Here is a 19,097-nt window from a genome sequence, read left to right as displayed (position 1 = left end):
TGCCGCTGAATGTGGGAGCATGGCGCGCAGCGTGGCCGCTGTGCGGTACCTCAAAGCCATCACTGAAGTCTTCTGATCTTCTTCTACTCACCTGTCTTCTGACTACTGGCTCTGCAAGGGGGGTGACGGCGGGCTCTGGGAACGAGCATCTAGGCGTACCTAGCAATCAGACCCTCAGGAGCTAATGGTGTCCTGTAGCCAAAGAAGCAGAGCCTTTAAACTCACAGAAGTAGGTCTGACTTCTCTCCCCTAAGTCCCATTAAGCAGGGAGACCGTTGCCAGCAGCCTCCCTGAAAATAAAAAACCTAACAAAGTCTTTTCAGAGAAACTCAGTAGAGCTCCTCAGTATGCATCCAGTCTGCCTGGGCACAGATTATAAACTGGAGGAGGGGCATAGAGGGAGGAGCCAGTTCACACCTCTTTGAAAGTGCCCATGTCTCCTGTGGATCCCGTCTATACCCCATGGTTCTTGAAGTGTCCCCAGCATCCTCTAGGACGTATGAGAAAAACGATATGAAAAAAAAAAAATAGAAAATAATAAGTTTTGATTTTATGCAAACTGGAAACAAGATGTAGACTGTTGCTTCATGAAGTTATTTATAAAAATAAAATACAAATAAGGGGCATATGTATCAAAACTTGGAGAGTGATAAAGTACCTATCAGCACCTGTTATTTTTCGAACACAGCCTGTAAACTGACAGTTAGGTGCTGCTTGGATGGTACTTGATTCATATACCCCTAAGGAAGCTTGTTGGTTCAAGGTTATAGACAACCTAACTGGAAACAAATGCACAGGGATATTACAATATCTCTGCTTGTCAGCCAGAAATGGTTATCCTAGAAAACAAGAAGGGTTAATCTTATGAGTCTATTAAAGCATGGATATATTTTAATATATAAATAATATCAGGATGCACTGTTGGTTTTTACATTTTTCTTTTTCTTGTTTGCTGCTCTTATGTCTTCCATATTACTTGCTCAATGCTTGTATGAGTTTGGGGAGTGGTACCCCCAAGGTCTGGTGTGACTGGGCTACCTTGGGGTAGCACGCCATATTATTTATTCAGAACTTATGTAACACTCCGATTTTTCCACTAATATTACTCTTTTGAGTATTTTATTAACACCCTTATTTTGTAGCACTTTCTAACCCATAGCTTCTGCTTCTTTCTTAACACATATTAACACTTTAGTATCTCAATGGTGTGCTGCCCTAGGGTGGTCGGGCCTGAGCCGACTTTGTGGGGTCCAAGCCCTGGACTTATGCTTAGTTAGGGACCTCCAGTAATAGAGCAGCCGTGAAGTGGCCTGGAGGCTTATCATATCTTTTGCAAAACATATGTAACGAAGAGCTCTACATTTTCTATTATTACATAGTATATAGTTCTTCTTACTAACAGCCAGCAGAGTGCGTGGGAAAAATCCCTTTTGTTTTTCAATGCTTTATCTACAAGAAGACAATCCACTAGCAGGTCTACCCTCAGAGCCAGAAATTGGCTGATGCAGAAGAGAAATGCAGCTGTCTCTACAGTCACGCTACTGTGCAGAGGTCTATTAGTTGCTGTCTTCCTGGGACTAGAATACAAAATGCAGAGTATTAGCATGGAGTAGGCCGGCTTCAAGAAAAATGGTTGTGGAATACTGCAGCTGAGAAATACATAAAGCAATCACAAGAACCATCATTCTCTTAAGTGAAACAGTAAGAACTTGTATTAATTGCAATTTACTATTTACTGTAAAACACAGATACTGTATTCTTTGAAGGTCTTAATCTCTCAAAAGCAGTTAATTATGCAAAACAGAACAAAGTAAAAAATTCAGACAGTTGAGATATAGGTACACTGTAACACTGCCTATGCATTTCCAGTGTGACTATATTCATATTAAACTTTCACCAATATTATAATAAAATATACTGCATAAATGCAAATTGTAGCAAATTCACCCAATACTAGGTTGATTTAGCCTTCAACAAAATAGCTGCTTTAAATCCTGGGGCAAAAACGACAAAAAAATCAGCATTTTTAACAAAGTAGGACCTATTACATTGTCTCCATAGAGAGGATGGTCCATAAGTGTGGAAACACCCTTATAAAATGGAAACAGTATGGCGGCCATTTTGAAGTCAGACCTTCTTGGTTGCAACCGTAATTTTTTAAATGGGAAGGTAGTCATGTGACATATCAAACAGAACAGTGTTCTTCATTTAATGTATCTTTATTCAATCTCAAATTTTATTTTGCAGGTAGTGACATTAAAGACAATGGGTGTATTCAACAACTGTCGGAAGCTGCCGTCTTGTCAGAAAGACGGCAGCATCCGACAGTAATAGGTCGGAAGGGGTTCCGACCTATTCAACAGGGGATGATATTTTTCCGACAAGTTGGGAATTCCCAATTTGTCGGAAAACACGTGGATCGGCGGAATAGCTGCCGATTCACTTGCTTCTGACCTCTCTCCCTGCAGCGCCTCCCCCGTCGCCGCAGACATGTACTCCCGCAGCCAGCTCCCCACGCCAGCCACCGATCTCAGCTCCCCCCGTTGCCCGCAGGCACCTCTTTCCCTGCAGCGCCTCCACCCACCACCCCAGACATGTCCCCTCGCAGCCAGCTCCGGCCGCCGATCTCTGCTCCCCCCGCTGCCCAGCTTACCCCCGCCGCTGTCCCGCTCACGGCTGCCGCCATCTGCACTCCTGGCCGCTGCTGTCAGCGCATTCGCTGCCACTGACAGCGGCAGGACAGGACCCTGTGTACGGCCAAATCCGACAGGCGGATTTGGCCGTCCTTGGAATAGGGGTTGTCGGATCCATTCTGACAACTTCATATCGGAATGAATCCGACTCTTCTTGAATATACCCCAATGACACGAACAGAAAGAAAACGTGTTGAGATTGTCTTGATATCTGGAGAATGAAGCACACGTGCTAATGCAAATGATTTCAACCAACCTCACACAAATAGGCCACCCATCTCTAACAGTGTAGTTGCCAAACTCCTTACCAAATTTATAGAAACCGGATCAGTGGCAGATCAATCAAAAAGTGGGCGACTACAAACTGCTACAGATGAAGCAACAACAACTGTTATGCTGGCATAATTTTCAAAGAGCCCACAGTGTAGGACTCGTCGTCTGTCTTGTGAATTTGGGGTTAGTTATATGGTCATTTGAGAATTGTATCTACACATAAATGGCATCCCTACAAGAAGCAGATATTGCAACTCCTGCCTGAGGATGACCCAGACCATCAGGTGAAGTTTACACACTGGGTAACACAGCAACTTCAACTGAATCCTCATTTTCCACACAAGGAAGTGGTTAGCGATGAGGCAAATTTCTTCATTAACTGTGAGGAAAATAAACAGAACCATAGGTACTGGTCAGAGACAAACCCTCACTGGATATATGCCTGTAGGGTTGAAGCTTTGGCAAAACAGTTGCTATGGTGCCCTTTGTGAGGTACCCTTATTGTCAGACCATTCTTCACTGATGGAACATTAACAGCAGCACGTTACAATAGATTGTTAGACAAAGAGATTTTTCCCTAATTGTTATCAGAGGATAGGTCAAATCCTAATTTCTCCCAGCACAAGATGGTGCCCCACCTCATTATGGACTCATTGTCAGGGGATACCTTGATGTGCAGTTTTCCCAAATAAGGATTGGCCGTAGAGGCCCAGTCCAGTGGCCACCAAGATCCCCAGATTTAACTCTGTTGGATTTCGTTCTGTGGGGTTACCTGAAGGAATGTGTTTATGCTGTGAATATACAAGATCGTTATCATCTGCAACAACAAATTATTGATGCTTGTGCTCAGATTCAGCCAGACGTGTTGGTCAAGGTTCATTAAGAATGGGAAAAGAGAATAGCCTTAACACTGCAACATGGTGGACAGCACGTCGAACATACAGTATTCTATAAAATTGGTTAAAACTTGAGAATAAATAAAGATTCATTAAAATGAAGAACACCATTGTCACATGACTACATTCAGTGGCAAATGCAGGTTTTCTAGAGGGGGGTTTAAATATGAAGTCCACAATCTCCCACTCTTCGAAACATTGGAGCAAGTGCGGGAGACTTTGTGAGCGATAGAAGAACATAGTAACAACCTTCAACATTAATTTAAACATTGGTCTGTTTATACACTGGATACTGTATGGAACACAGTATTAACATTTAATACTATAAATAAACTCTAACTATACAGTGCATCCGGAAAGTATTCACAGTGTTTCACTTTCTACACATTTTGTTATGTTACAGTCTTATTCCATAATGGAATAAATTAATTTTTTCCATCAAAATTCTACACACAATACCCCATAATGACGGGTGTAGTATGGTATGCCGGCGGTCGGGCTCCCGACGACCAGCATACCGGCGCCGGGAGCCCAACCGCCGGCATACCTACAGTGTGGCGAGCGCAAATAAGCCCCTTGCGGGCTCGCTGTGCTCGCCACACTATTTAATTCTCCCTCCAGGGGGGTCGTGGACGCCCTCGAGGGAGAATAAGTGTCGGTAAGCCGGCTGTCGGGATCCCGGCGCCGGTATACTGTGCGCCGGGATCCCGACAGCCGGCATACTGAAGACCAACCCATAATGACTATGTGAAACAGTTTTTTTTTTAGATTTTTGTAAATGTATTAAATACTAAGAAATAACATGTACATAAGTATTCACAGCCTTTGCCATGAAGCTCAAAATTGAGCTCAGGTGCATCCTGTTTCCACTGATCATCCTTGAGATGTTCCTACAGCTTAATTGGAGTCCACCTGTGGTAAATTCTGTTGATTGGACATGATTTGGAAAGGCACACACCTGCTATATAAGGTCCCACACTTGACAGTGCATGTCTGAGCACAAACCAAGCATAAAGTCAAGGGAATTGTCTGTAGACCTACGAGACAAATTTTTCTCGAGGCACAAATCTGGGGAAGGGTACAGAAAAATATCTGCTGCTTTGAAGGTCCCAATGAGCACAGTGGCCTCCATCATCCTTAAATGGAAGAAGTTCGGAACCACCAGGACTCTTCCTAGAGCTAGCCGGTCATCTAAACTAAGTGATCGGGGAGAAGGGCCCTAGTAAGGGGGGTGACCAAGAACCCGATGGTCACTCTGCCAGAGCTACAGCATTCCTCTGTGGAGAGAAGAACCTTCCAGAAGAACACACAAAACAAATGAGAGATCACGTCTGCGCTCATCAAAAGATAATACACATCAAGGAGTTGGGTTTGTGGTGCACAGTCTTTGATGGATGGTAAGTTCTTTATCTCAGTTCCTTTTCCTAAAAATATGCTTGTCGGCTTAATATGTCCCGTACTCACGTTGATACGTGATAGACCCCTCCTATGACGATATCTTTAGAACTTCATTCCTGTCTTTCCTCCCACTTCTCCGAGTCGGATCTTCAGTAGATTCGTATCCTCGGGGGTAAGAGGAGAGAGACAACCAATAGTGTAGTAAGTTCGTAATGAATGAGGAACGTCTATTTCCTTTTCTCTTTTAATGAGGGAGTGCGTAGTGGGATGGTGAATGGACCTAAATATGACGGTGCCTTTAGGGTGGTTCCAATCCGAGAGATTAGGGTGAATAATGACTTCGTGCGTACCGTACTCACGTTAAAACGTGATGTGCTTCTCCTATAAAGGTATCTTTGGTATTCGTTCTCCGTGTTTTCTCCTATGCATCCGACCAGGACACCAGGATGGTTCTTATCCTCAAAAGTTGGAGACAGAGAGACAGAAACAACGGCTGATAGTGTAGTAGGTGCGTCGTAAAAGGTGTCCTTAACTACTAAAGGTGATTCAGGAGATTATACTATAAGTGAGCCAAAGAAGGTGGAAATGGGCGTACCAGACTCACGTGAAATTATACGAGAACATTTACGTAAGGGTATCTTTAAGGAGGTCTTGAATTAAAGTAGCAACTACTTAGTGCGTACCGTACTCACGTGAAACCGTGATGTACCCCTTGTGTAAAGGTATCTTTAATATCCCTGTGTTTTTCTCCTCTTCCTCCAGACAGGATCCTTTATGGTTCTTATCTGGTTGTCTGTCCCCTCTGTAACAGGCTAGTCCCTGTGGCTGACTGGCAGATCACGTTTTAACGTGAGTACAGTACGCATGAAGTCATTATTCACCCTAATCTCTCGGATTGGAACCACCCTAAAGGCACCGTCATATTTAGGTCCATTCACCATCCCACTATGCACTCCCTCATTAAAAGAGAAAAGGAAATAGACGCTCCTCATTCATTACGAACTTACTACACTATTGGTTGTCTCTCTCCTCTTACCCCCGATGATACGAATCTACTGAAGATCCGACTCGGAGAAGTGGGAGGAAAGACAGGAATGAAGTTCTAAAGATATCGTCATAGGAGGGGTCTATCACGTATCAACGTGAGTACGGGACATATTAAGCAGACAAGCATATTTTTAGGAAAAGGAACTGAGATAAAGAACTTACCATCCATCAAAGACTGTGCACCACAAACCAAACTCCTTGATGTGTATTATCTTTTGATGAGCGCAGACGTGATCTCTCATTTGTTTTGTGTATCCATATTTTAGGGGTTGAGTGACCACCTTCAGATATCACTACTGCTGCTCTCTGGGGCGCGGCAGTCCTCTATAAGCCCATTTTACTTCCAGAAGGACAACCATCTCTGCAGCAATCCACCAATCAGGTCTGTATGGTAGAGTGGCCAGACGGAAGCCACTCCTTAGCAAAAAGCACATGGCAGCTCACTTGGAGTTTGCCAAAATGCAACTGAAAGGGCCATGACAAACAAAAATCTCTGGTCTGATGAGACAAAGATTTAACTCTTTGGTGTGAATGCCAGACGTCATGTTTGGAGGAAACCAGGCACTGCTCATCACCAGGCCAATACAATCCCTACAGTGAAGCATGGTTGTGGCAGCATCATGCTGTGGGGATGTTTTTCAGCGGCAGGGACTGGGAGACTAGTCAGGAAAAAGGGAACGATGAATGCAGCAATGTACAGAGACATCCTGGATGAAAACCTGCTCCAGATCGCTCTTAACCTCAGACTGGGGTAACGGTTCATCTTTCAGCAGGACAACAACCCTAAGCACACAGCCAAGATATCAAAGGAGTGGCTTCAGGACAACTATGTGAATGTCCTTGAGTGGCCCAGCCAGAGCCCAGACTTGAATCCTATTGAACATCTCTGGAGAGATCTGAAAATGGCTGTGCACCAATGCTTCCCATCCAACCTGATGGAGCTTGAGAGGTGCTTCAAAGAGGAATGGGCAAAACTGCCCAAAAATAGGTGTGCCAAGCTTGTGGCATCATACTCAAAAACACTTGAGGCTGTAATTGCTGCCAAACGTGCAAAGGCTGTGAATACTTATGTGCATGTAATTTCTTAGTTTTTAAGATTGAATAAATTTGCAAAAATCTCAAAAAAACTTTTTTCAGGTTGTCATTAAGGGGTACTGTGTGTAGAATTACGAGGGGAAAAAATAATTTATTTCATTTTGGAATAAGGCTGTAACATAACAAAATGTGGAAAAAGTGAAGCGCTGTGAATACTTTTCGGATGCACTGTAGATGGTCTCTAGAATAAGCTTTATCAAACATTTAAATAATATAAATAAGTTGTCAGGAAAAGGTTAAACATACAATAATAAATTAATACAAAAACATAATAGAACCAGTACTGCACTTTCTAAGCACACATTCTCCCACCTCATGGTAAGGCTCCTGTCTCTTCTCCCTAGTATCTACTCTCTGGTCCAGACAAGGAACATTGAGGACTCAAACATTGAGGAGACACACACAGCAAACTTGGTAGAAGATGCCGATACCATTCCATTGAGCATATGCAGCAGCTATACTCTGACCCTGAAACTGCATGAGGTGGCGGCAGCTCTAGTAATCATATTATATACCAATGCTATTGTTGTCATAATTTGAGCTACTTGCCAAGTTGCCCGAAACCCCCCCAACACACATTTGCCTATGATCTTCTTATTAAAATATAGAGTTGCATCCAAGATGTCTGACATACCCTAAAATGTTTTCCCCCACTCCCTATCTACGTGTAGATACTGGATTAATATTTCCTTACTCATTTCCTTTTTATAAGGGTGTTTCCACACTTATGGACCACCCTGTATATTGTGTGGCAGTATCATCAAAAATGGCTCTGATGAGCAAATGATTCAGTGTGGTGTTGCAGGAATCTGCCCACACAGGGAACAAAAGGGGCGTGTGACTGCACCTAGAGGCTGCGTGGGAGAAAGTACCCAGTTAGGGTTCCAGTAGTCAGACAGTCCAGGTGGGGACTGCAGTCAGAGACTAGTGTGTACTCGCCACTGGAAGCTAGGAAGCCATGTTCTTACCTGCAGGAGGCAGGGTGAACTAGAAAACTGACTCTGCATTTGGGAAGCTGTGACAGCCAGCCAGGCTAGGCTGGAGACTGTGATAAACATGCAGGAAGCAGGCAAGACTGTGAGACTTTGTGACTTTATGAGAGAGCCTTATTGTTTGCAGACTAGCTGCCCAAGTACAGTGAGGGGTGAAGCAGTGAGATAGTGCCTTACACAGGGGCTTGGCTTTTATTATCTTCTGTTTTATTTATGCTGACAGTAGAGCATTACTCCATTTATTCACTGGAAAAGTTGTGTGTGGATCCTATTTAAGCACATAGACACTGCACCAATACACTCTTCTACCGAGCTAATTACCCCAGGTCATCACAATTGTTATTTAAAGAAAAAATGCAGTGTTTTCTGCCTAACATGGACTTTTCTATCTGCTCTTCCAAATGTGCAATGTGACTACTAAGGGAAGTGCTAAGAGCCTCTATTTTCATACTTCTTTAGCATTAGACCAGTGAAACACAGTGTGAGTTATATGCTGTTTGCAGCTTTTATGATTAGATCAATACAGATGATTTTCGAAAGTAGTCACATTCCTAATGTCTCACACAGGTGGGCAACCCACACTGTGACATCCAACTGACATAAATGTGGTTGAAGAGAGACAAAATGGTCTCAGACGGAGCCTTAAAACTGCATCAGTAATCCTTAACAGGTTCACAAATGCAATTCACATGCAAGTTCAGGGTAATACAGGCAATGGTGGATTCGGGGGGGCGGGGGAGGGGGGAGCACCAAGGCACGTGCCTTTTCCCTGTCATTTTGGCAAATTTTTGTTGTTATTATTTAGACATGAGGGGGGCCGGTGGAACTAGCGGCGGTGCTGCATGAATCATATTGACTCATTATACTGTATGTCGCCTTCGCCCCTCCCCTAGTAGAGCAGCTGACAGGCTGAGCTGGCAGCTGCTATCTCAGTGCGGTCTGGCCACAGGGGGAGGAGGGGCTGTGATCCCTTCTCCTATGCCAATAGTTTTGTCTCGGCTTCCTTTACAGAGGAGGCCCTTGCCACCGAGGATCTCTAATGACCGTTCCCACCGTTAAACCCATGAAGTAGCAGCCATCCATGCCCTACAGTTCTGGGCGCAGTCCAGGTAAGAAAACTGCAATACTATTTGTCACCCTCTCCCTGTTACCCACTGCTGTCACTCTCTCCCTGGCATCACCATATCCCTGCCACGTACCACTGTCACCCTCTCCCTGGCATCACCAACTGCTATCACTCTCTCCCTGGTGTCACCCTTTCCCTGGCACCCATCACTGTCACCCAATTGCTGTCACCTTATCCCTGGCATCACTCTTCCCTGTCCCCAGCACTGTCACTCTCTCCCTGTTACCCATCGCTGTCACTCTCTCCCTGGCGTCACCCACTGCTATGACCCTTTTCCTGTCACCAACTGCTGTCACTCTCTCCCTGACATTGACCCTCTCCCTGGCATCACCCTCTCCCTGTCACCCACTGCTGTCAGCCTCTCCATGTCTTAAAGTCAGATTACTGTTGTTAATAGTAATATACAACTGACATGTAAGGCTGGGTACACCCCTTGACTGACACGTTGGCAGACCCGATATATCAGCCAGTGTGTAACCATTAAAATTGTCGGCTCACAGCAGCACTTTAAAATTGGAAACACACAGTAATAATGCAACAGACTTGATATGTCTATTAATGAGTTGTCTCACTCCATCCATTACCCTCATAATTAGAACCAAAAGCTTCTGTATACATACTGTATATGTGTAGTCCAGTGATGGAAATTGAGAGTGGTGGGCCCAGGTTCAAAAATATAATTTGGGCCCCCCTCCTTCACCCCAACCAAAGTTTGTAATATGCCAAACGGTAGTGGGTGACAGGAAGACAGTGGGTGACATGGAGAGGGTTACAAGGAGAGACAGTGGGTGACAGGGGTACAAGCACAATGTATTGTGGTGCAGAGAACAGGGGGCATGTACCTTGGTGGCGCAGGAATACTGTGGCCTCATCTCTGTTTGTAATAGGGGTCCTTGGCCCTTGTGCTATCCTCATGTTGGCACTCGGTCAGGCAGACTGACAGTGCCAGTTACACAACGGTTGTGAGCTGCCTTTAATTCACAGACAGCAGTGAATAAGAAAAAACGTACAGTGGTCTGTTAATTAGAGGCAATATGTGGCTGTGATCATTAGCACTGATAGCAGGCAGTCCACACACACAAGGTCAGCCCTGCCTCAATAAGGTAAGGGGAAGGCGTCTCAGGCAGTGGGACCCACCCTGCTCTCTGCACTGGGCCATTCATCTGACATTTTTCTAAATGGTCTGCGGAGGGACCAGGGGATAACTCATCACTGGTCTGGGTAACAGTGGGCTCCATAGCAATGCAATGCACCTGCTGCACCAATGGTAGTTCCACCTCTGGTGTAGTCAGATTGATCCAGACAATCTGACATAGTCTGCATGGCCTCCTTAATAAAACAGATATTGTCACACCTATATACATTTTACCACGGGCCCTGCCAAAATACAAAGAGCTCTTTGTGTGAACTCATTGAGCAAGTTGTATTCATAAACATGGACTGTCTGACTGAAAAGGATGCGTGTGTGTTTTAATATAACAATTACAGAATGTCTACAATATACTGTAAAACAAAGAGTAAAATAATAAGCCAGAATATCACACTATACTAAAACACAGAATTTGACGTAAATCTTTTTATTTGTACAGTAACTTAGTGCTGTAAACACTTTAGATAAGACAATATACTGGTGGACATGCAGAGCTCCTGACATACAAAATGTAACACACGGCCACATTCTATACCACCATCTTAGAACAGTGACCAGTTCCTCAGTCCTTAATCCCAACATTACAGGAACGGATCGATATTCATACTTGTGTTGTCTGTACCAGAAATTACTGTATCATTTCCCATACCCAGCTAGCAGAATGCTTAACATGTTTTATGTTTGTTTCTTTTGGTAGCATACTGAATTACTGTACACAGCTCTATATAATGTTATTTACTTTACTTATTTTTTTTTGCTAGCGAAAGGCAGAAAAAATGGGCAAAATATAAATAAAATATTGAACAGTATACCGCCAAAATTCTTCAAATGGTTAATTTACATTCTTCATGCAATCCAAGAAACTACTGATGACATTTGTCAAGTTTCCTGAGTACAGGTTTACCAAAATATCTGTACTTTTTACCAAGGTTTCAGAATGTTCTAAAAGAACTACCAGTGTGCAGAGGAACACGCAAGGACACGGGAGTACGCTCTCCAAGGACTATTACACTGTCCATCAGTCTCCCTATTATTGATCCCCTGAGCTGAGAAAACTGCGATCCTTGCTAGTGGCTGCCTAATCTGGGACAGACGAATCCTGAAACCACTTGCTGCGGGGGATACAGTTTTGTGGCTATTCACCTACCCCACCTACCATTCATCAGCTGTGATATACGGAAAAGCTCTATAACCCCCTAGCCTGATGTTGGCAGCACCATATGGAGCTGTTTGCCTGCTTACCGCTGCAGAACTGGGAGTAATGTCCAGTCCTCTTAGTGGCTATACACTGTATGTGGATCCATGCACCTATTCTAACCACTTGTTATGACACACTTGTGGGATATACTGTACTTAGTGTATGACAGCATTGAGACTGACTGGAGTTGCTGATAGTTCCTGCAGTTACAGATGAGACAGATGTGCATTGCCTAAGGAGCAGATCATTACATGTCTACTTGAGGAATATCGAGAACAGTTTGCAATATAAATTATCGGCTGAGCATTGCTCATTTTATTACCCCTCTGGAACCTGTATTCTTACGATTGTGAGTTCTGCACTGAGTAGTCTGATTTATTGCTCTTTCGTAGCCCTGAAACACTTGGATCACTGGGAGACCCATATTTTGATAGTTTAGAGATATTGGAATATTAAAATTTATTGTTATTTAAGCAAAGCTACACACTTACCTTCTAGTGGGAGATCAAATTTGTCTTTTATTATTACGAATATATATTTTTTACTGCTGTTTTGCTCCCGGAAGATATTCTTGTATGTGTGGATGTTTTTAATCAATTTTACAGATCTTAATAAACATTCCTAATTTTTTTTGTGTACAACCACCACCTAGCTTTTGTTGCAGCATATAATATATGTATATACACACACACACACACACACACACACACACACACACGAAGGTGGATGGCACTCATGGTTTACTGCAGAGTTCAGTATTTTGCCTGGTGCCCTCCAGGGGGTTCTGTTCCAGACAGGGGATCAAATGCAGCAAGGAGAGGGCAACACACTCAGGTCTGTTAAACAATACAAGCAGGCAGCAAGAACTATCCAATGATTCAATGTACTTGAACACCAAGAAAGACAATGTGAAGCAAATATGTTGAAACGGTAGATCAATGCTGCTGCCTGCTTGTATTGTTTGACAGACCTGAGCGCTGCCCTTTCCTTTTATATATATATATATATACACATACACACACACACACACACACACACACACACACACACACACACATGAAGGTGGATGGCACTCATGGTTTACTGCGGAGTTCAGTATTTTGCCTGGTGCCCTCCAGGGGGTTCTGTTCCAGACAGGGGATCAAATGCAGCAAGGAGAGGGCAACACACTCAGGTCTGTTAAACAATACAAGCAGGCAGCAAGAACTATCCAATGATTCAATGTACTTGAACACCAAGAAAGACAATGTGAAGCAAATATGTTGAAACGGTAGATCAATGCTGCTGCCTGCTTGTATTGTTTGACAGACCTGAGCGCTGCCCTTTCCTTTTATATATATATATATATATATATACACACACACACACACACATACACAGACGGGATGCAGGCTGTCACTATACTGACATCCCGTCTGTTGGAATCCTGGCAGTGGGTCCCCTTGCAGGCTTGCTGCGCTAACCACGCTTTGGGTTATATTCCAACTCGGTTGGTGGCATGGACCCACCAACACAGTAGGAATAACCCATGTTTGTCAGGATTCAGTCCAACGGCATTTCACATGCTGTCGGGATTCCAATATCAGTCTACTGAACGCCGGGATCCAGACAGCCGGTATATTAACTGCATCCCATATAGACATATATATATATATATATATATATATATATATACACACACACATACATACATACATACATACACACACACACACACACACACACACACACACACACACACACACACACAGGTTGAGTATCCCATATCCAAATATTCCGAAATACGGAATTTTTTGAGTGAGAGGGAGATAGTGAAAACTTTGTTTTCTGATGGCTCAATGTACACAAACTTTGTTTAATACACAAAGTTATTAAAAATATTGTATTAAATGACCTTCAGGCTGTGTGTGTAAGGTGTATATGAAACATAAATGAATTGTGTGAATGTACACACACTTTGTTTAATGCACAAAGTTATTAAAAATATTGGCTGAAATGACCTTCAGGCTGTGTGTATAAGGTGTATATGAAACATAAATGAATTGTGTGAATGTACACACACTTTGTTTAATGCACAAAGTTATAAAAAATATTGGCTGAAATGACCTTCAGGCTGTGTATATAAGGTGTATATGAAACATAAATGCATTCTGTGCTTAGACTTGGGTCCCATCGCCAGGATATCTCATTATGGTATGCAATTATTCCAAAATACGGAAAAATCCGATATACAAAATGCTTCTAGTCCTAAGCATTTTGGATAAGGGATACTCAACCTGTATAACATTCTCAGGTGCGGCACTCCCGCTAACCGGCCTAGATTACCCGTGCCTTCACAACCCATAAAGTTCTATAAACGCATAGGTGCAGCACTCAGGTTCTCTTAAAATAGCAGGGTACGGACAATATAGTTTCAATATAGGATGACAATATATTATATATATATATATATATATATATATATATATTCAGATGCTTCAATTTACTGCTGCTACTTAGTGACTTTGGGAAAAAAGGTAACGCAAATTTGTTGCATTACAATTTTGACTTTCTCTTACTATATTTTACGATAAAAAATTACTTTACTTTTCCCTTTGCAATTATTTTCCCATTGGTGCTGCAAAAGTTGTAATAATTTTTGAGTCTTTATTAGTGTTTGAGAAGCTGGAGTTTTTGGGCAGCATAATAGCTTTTACATCTGATCTAGTTATTATGCCTTAAAAAGCAGATGAACTGCAAAGCTATGGGTGTAAAGATTGATTTGTTTCTTTTTCAGTTCACCTTACAAGTCTGTATTTCATAAAGTAAAAAGATCTCATACTGACAGAGAAAAAATAAGAATTTACTTAACGATAATTCTATTTCTCATAGTCCGTAGTGGATGCTGGGGACTCCGTAAGGACCATGGGGAATAGCGGCTCCGCAGGAGACTGGGCACATCTAAAGAAAGCTTTAGGACTATCTGGTGTGCACTGGCTCCTCCCCCTATGACCCTCCTCCAAGCCTCAGTTAGGATACTGTGCCCGGACGAGCGTACACAATAAGGAAGGATTTTGAATCCCGGGTAAGACTCATACCAGCCACACCAATCACACCGTACAACTTGTGATCTGAACCCAGTTAACAGCATGATAACAGAGGAGCCTCTAGAAAAGATGGCTCACTACAGCAATAACCCGATTTTTTGGTAACAATAACTATGTACCAGTATTGCAGACAATCCGCACTTGGGATGGGCACCCAGCATCCACTATGGACTATGAGAAATAGAATTATCGGTAAGTAAATTCTTATTTTCTCTAACGTCCTAAGTGGATGCTGGGGACTCCGTAAGGACCATGGGGATTATACCAAAGCTCCCAAACGGGCGGGAGAGTGCGGATGACTCTGCAGCACCAAATGAGAGAACTCCAGGTCCTCCTCAGCCAGGATATCAATTTTGTAGAATTTTACAAACGTATTTGCTCCTGACCAAGTAGCTGCTCGGCAAAGTTGTAAAGCCGAGACCCCTCGGGCAGCCGCCCAAGATGAGCCCACCTTCCTTGTGGAGTGGGCATTTACAGATTTTTGGCTGTGGCAGGCCTGCCACAGAATGTGCAAGCTGAATTGTACTACAAATCCAACGAGCAATAGTCTGCTTAGAAGCAGGAGCACCCAGCTTGTTGGGTGCATACAGGATAAACAGCGAGTCAGATTTCCTGACTCCAGCCGTCCTGGAAACATATATTTTCAGGGCCCTGACAACGTCTAGCAACTTGGAGTCCTCCAAGTCCCTAGTAGCCGCAGGCACCACAAATAGGTTGGTTCAGGTGAAACGCTGAAAACACCTTAGGGAGAAAATGAGGACAAGTCCTCAATTCCGCCCTGTCCGAATGGAAAATCAGATAAGGGCTTTTTCAGGATAAAGCCGCCAATACTGACACGCGCCTGGCCCAGGCCAGGGCCAACAGCATGACCACTTTCCATGTGAGAAATTTTAACTCCACAGATTTAAGTGGTTCAAACCAATGTGACTTTTGAAACCCAAAACTACAGTGAGATCCCAAAGTGCCACTGGAGGCACAAAAGGAGGCTGTATATGCAGTACCCCTTTTACAAACGTCTGAACTTCAGGGACTGAAGCTAGTTCTTTTTGGAAGAAAATTGACAGGGCCGAAATTTGAACCTTAATGGACCCCAATTTCAGGCCCATAGACACTCCTGTTTGCAGGAAATGTAGGAATCGACCCAGTTGAATTTCCTCCGTCGGGCCTACTGGCCTCGCACCACGCAACATATTTTCGCCAAATGCGGTGATAATGTTTTTCGGTTACATCCTTCCTGGCTTTGATCAGGATAGGGATGACTTCATCCGGAATGCCGTTTTTCCTTCAGGATCCGGCGTTCAACCGCCATGCCGTCAAACGCAGCCGCGGTAAGTCTTGGAACAGACAGGGTCCTTGCTGGAGCAGGTCCCTTCTTAGAGGTAGAGGCCACGGATCCTCCGTGAGCATCTCTTGAAGTTCCGGTTACCAAGTCCTTCTTGGCCAATCCGGAGCCACGAATATAGTGCTTACTCCTCTCCATCTTATCAATCTCAGTACCTTGGGTATGAGAGGCAGAGGAGGGAACACATACACTGACTGGTACACCCACGGTGTTACCAGAGCGTCTACAGCTATTGCCTGAGGGTCCCTTGACCTGGCGCAATACCTGTCGAGTTTTTCCCAACGGTTTATAAACAAGTGGAAGACTTCTGGGTGAAGTCCCCACTCTCCCGGGTGGAGGTCGTGCTGAGGAAGTCTGCTTCCCAGTTGTCCACTCCCGGAATGAATACTGCTGACAGTGCTATCACATGATTTTCCGCCCAGCGAAGAATCCTTGCAGCTTCTGCCATTGCCCTCCTGCTTCTTGTGCCACCCTGTCTGTTTACGTGGGTGACTGCCGTGATGTTGTCCGACTGGATCAACACCGGCTGACCTTGAAGCAGAGGTCTTGCTAAGCTTAGAGCATTGTAAATGTCCCTTAGCATCAGGATATTTTTGTGAAGTGATGTCTCCAGGCTTGACCATAAGCAATGGATATTCCTTCCCTGTGTGACTGCTCCCCAGCCTCGCAGGCTGGCATCCGTGGTCACCAGGACCCAGTCCTGAATGCCGAATCTGCGGCCCTCTAGAAGATGAGCACTCTGCAACCACCACAGGAGGGACACCCTTATCCTTGGTGACAGGGTTATCCGCTGATGCATCTGAAGATGCGACCCGGACCATTTGTCCAGCAGGTCCCACTGGAAAGTTCTTGCGTGGAATCTGCCGAATGGGATTGCTTCGTAGGAAGCCACCATTTTACCCAGAACCCTTGTGCATTGATGCACTGAGACTTGGCTCGGTTTTAGGAGGTTCCTGACTAGCTCGGATAACTCCCTGGCTTTCTCCTCCGGGAGAAACACCTTTTTCTGGACTGTGTCCAGGATCATCCCTAGGAACAGAAGATAAGTCGTCGGAACCAGCTGCGATTTTGGAATATTGAGAATCCAATCGTGCTGCCGCAACACTACCTGAGATAGTGCTACACCGACCTCCAACTGTTCCCTGGATCTTACCCTTATCAGGGAATTGTCCAAGTAAGGGATAACTAAAATTCCCTTCCTTCGAAGGAATATCATTATTTCGGCCATTACCTTGGTAAAGACCCGGGGTGCCGTGGACCATCCATACGGCAGCGTCTGAACTGATAGTGACAGTTCTGTACCATAAACCTGAGGTACCCTTGGTGAGAAGGGTAAATTTTGACATGAAGGTAAGCATCCCTGATGTCCCGAGACATCATGTAGTCCCCTTCTTCCAGGTTCGCAATCACTGCTCTGAGTGACTCAATCTTGAATTTGAACCTCTGTATGTAAGTGTTCAAAGATTTTAGATTTAGAATCGGTCTCACCGAGCCGTCCGGCTTCGGTACCACAACAGTGTGGAATAATACCCCGTTCCCTGTTGCAGGAGGGGTATCTTGATTATCACCTGCTGGGAATACAGCTTGTGAATGGCTTCCAAAACTGTCTCCCTGTCAGAAGGAGACATCGGTAAAGCCGACTTTAGGAAACGGCGAGGGGGAGACGTCTCGAATTCTAATTTGTACCCCTGAGATATCACCTGAAGGATCCAGGGGTCTACTTGCGAGTGAGCCCACTGCGCGCTGAAATTCATTGAGACGGGCCCCCCACCGTGCCTGATTCTGCTTGTAAAGCCCCAGCGTATACTGAGGGCTTGGCAGAGGCGGGAGAGGGCTTCTGTTCCTGGGAACTGGCTGATTTCTGCAGCCTTTTTCCTCTCCCTCTGTCACGGGGCAGAAATGAGGAACCTTTTGCCCGCTTGTCCATGAAAAGACTGCGCCTGATAATACGGCGTCTTCTCATGTTGAGAGGCGACCTGGGGTACAAACGTGGATTACCCAGCTGTTGCCGTGGCCACCAGGTCTGAAAGAGCGACCCCAAATAACTCCTCCCCTTAATAAGGCAATACTTCCAAATGCCGTTTGGAATACGCATCACCTGACCACTGACGTGTCCATAACCCTCTACTGGTAGAAATGGACAACGCACTTAGACTTGATGCCAGTCGGCAAATATTCCGCTGTGCATCACGCATGTATAGAAATGCATCTTTTAAATGCTCTATAGGCAAAAATATACTGTCCCTATCTAGGGTATCAATATTTTCAGTCAGGGAATCCGACCACGCCAACCCAGCACTGCACATCCAGGCTGAGGCGATTGCTGGTCGCAGTATAACACCAGTATGTGTGTAAATACATTTTAGGATACCCTCCTGCTTTCTATCAGCAGGATCCTTAAGGGCGGCCATCTCAGGAGAGGGTAGAGCCCTTACAAGCGTGTGAGCGCTTTATCCACCCTAGGGGGTGTTTCCCAACGCACCCTAACCTCTGGCGGGAAAGGATATAATGCCAATAACATTATAGAAATTATCAGTTGTTATCGGGGGAAACCCACGCATCATCACACACCTCATTTAATTTCTCAGATTCAGGAAAACTACAGGTAGTTTTTCCTCACCGAACATAATACCCCTTTTTGGTGGTACTCGTATTATCAGAAATGTGTAAAACATTTTTCATTGCCTCAATCATGTAACGTGTGGCCCTACTGGAAGTCACATTTGTCTCTTCACCGTCGACACTGGAGTCAGTATCTGTGTCGGCGTCTATATCTGCCATCTGAGGTAACGGGCGCTTTA

The 19,097-nt window shown here is 44.4% G+C and overlaps 1 protein-coding gene across 2 annotated transcripts in view; it reads right to left on the bottom strand.

The window, feature by feature from the left end:
* Positions 1 to 19,097, bottom strand: part of CDKAL1 (CDK5 regulatory subunit associated protein 1 like 1) — a 1,663,077-nt gene that overhangs the window by 409,358 nt on the left and 1,234,622 nt on the right. The window lies entirely within an intron of this gene.

This window comes from Pseudophryne corroboree, chromosome 5 (genome assembly GCF_028390025.1).
Source record: "Pseudophryne corroboree isolate aPseCor3 chromosome 5, aPseCor3.hap2, whole genome shotgun sequence".
Classification (NCBI taxonomy): domain Eukaryota; kingdom Metazoa; phylum Chordata; class Amphibia; order Anura; family Myobatrachidae; genus Pseudophryne; species Pseudophryne corroboree.
Note: the sequence above shows the minus strand (reverse complement) of the source record. Positions and strands in the feature narration are given on the sequence as shown.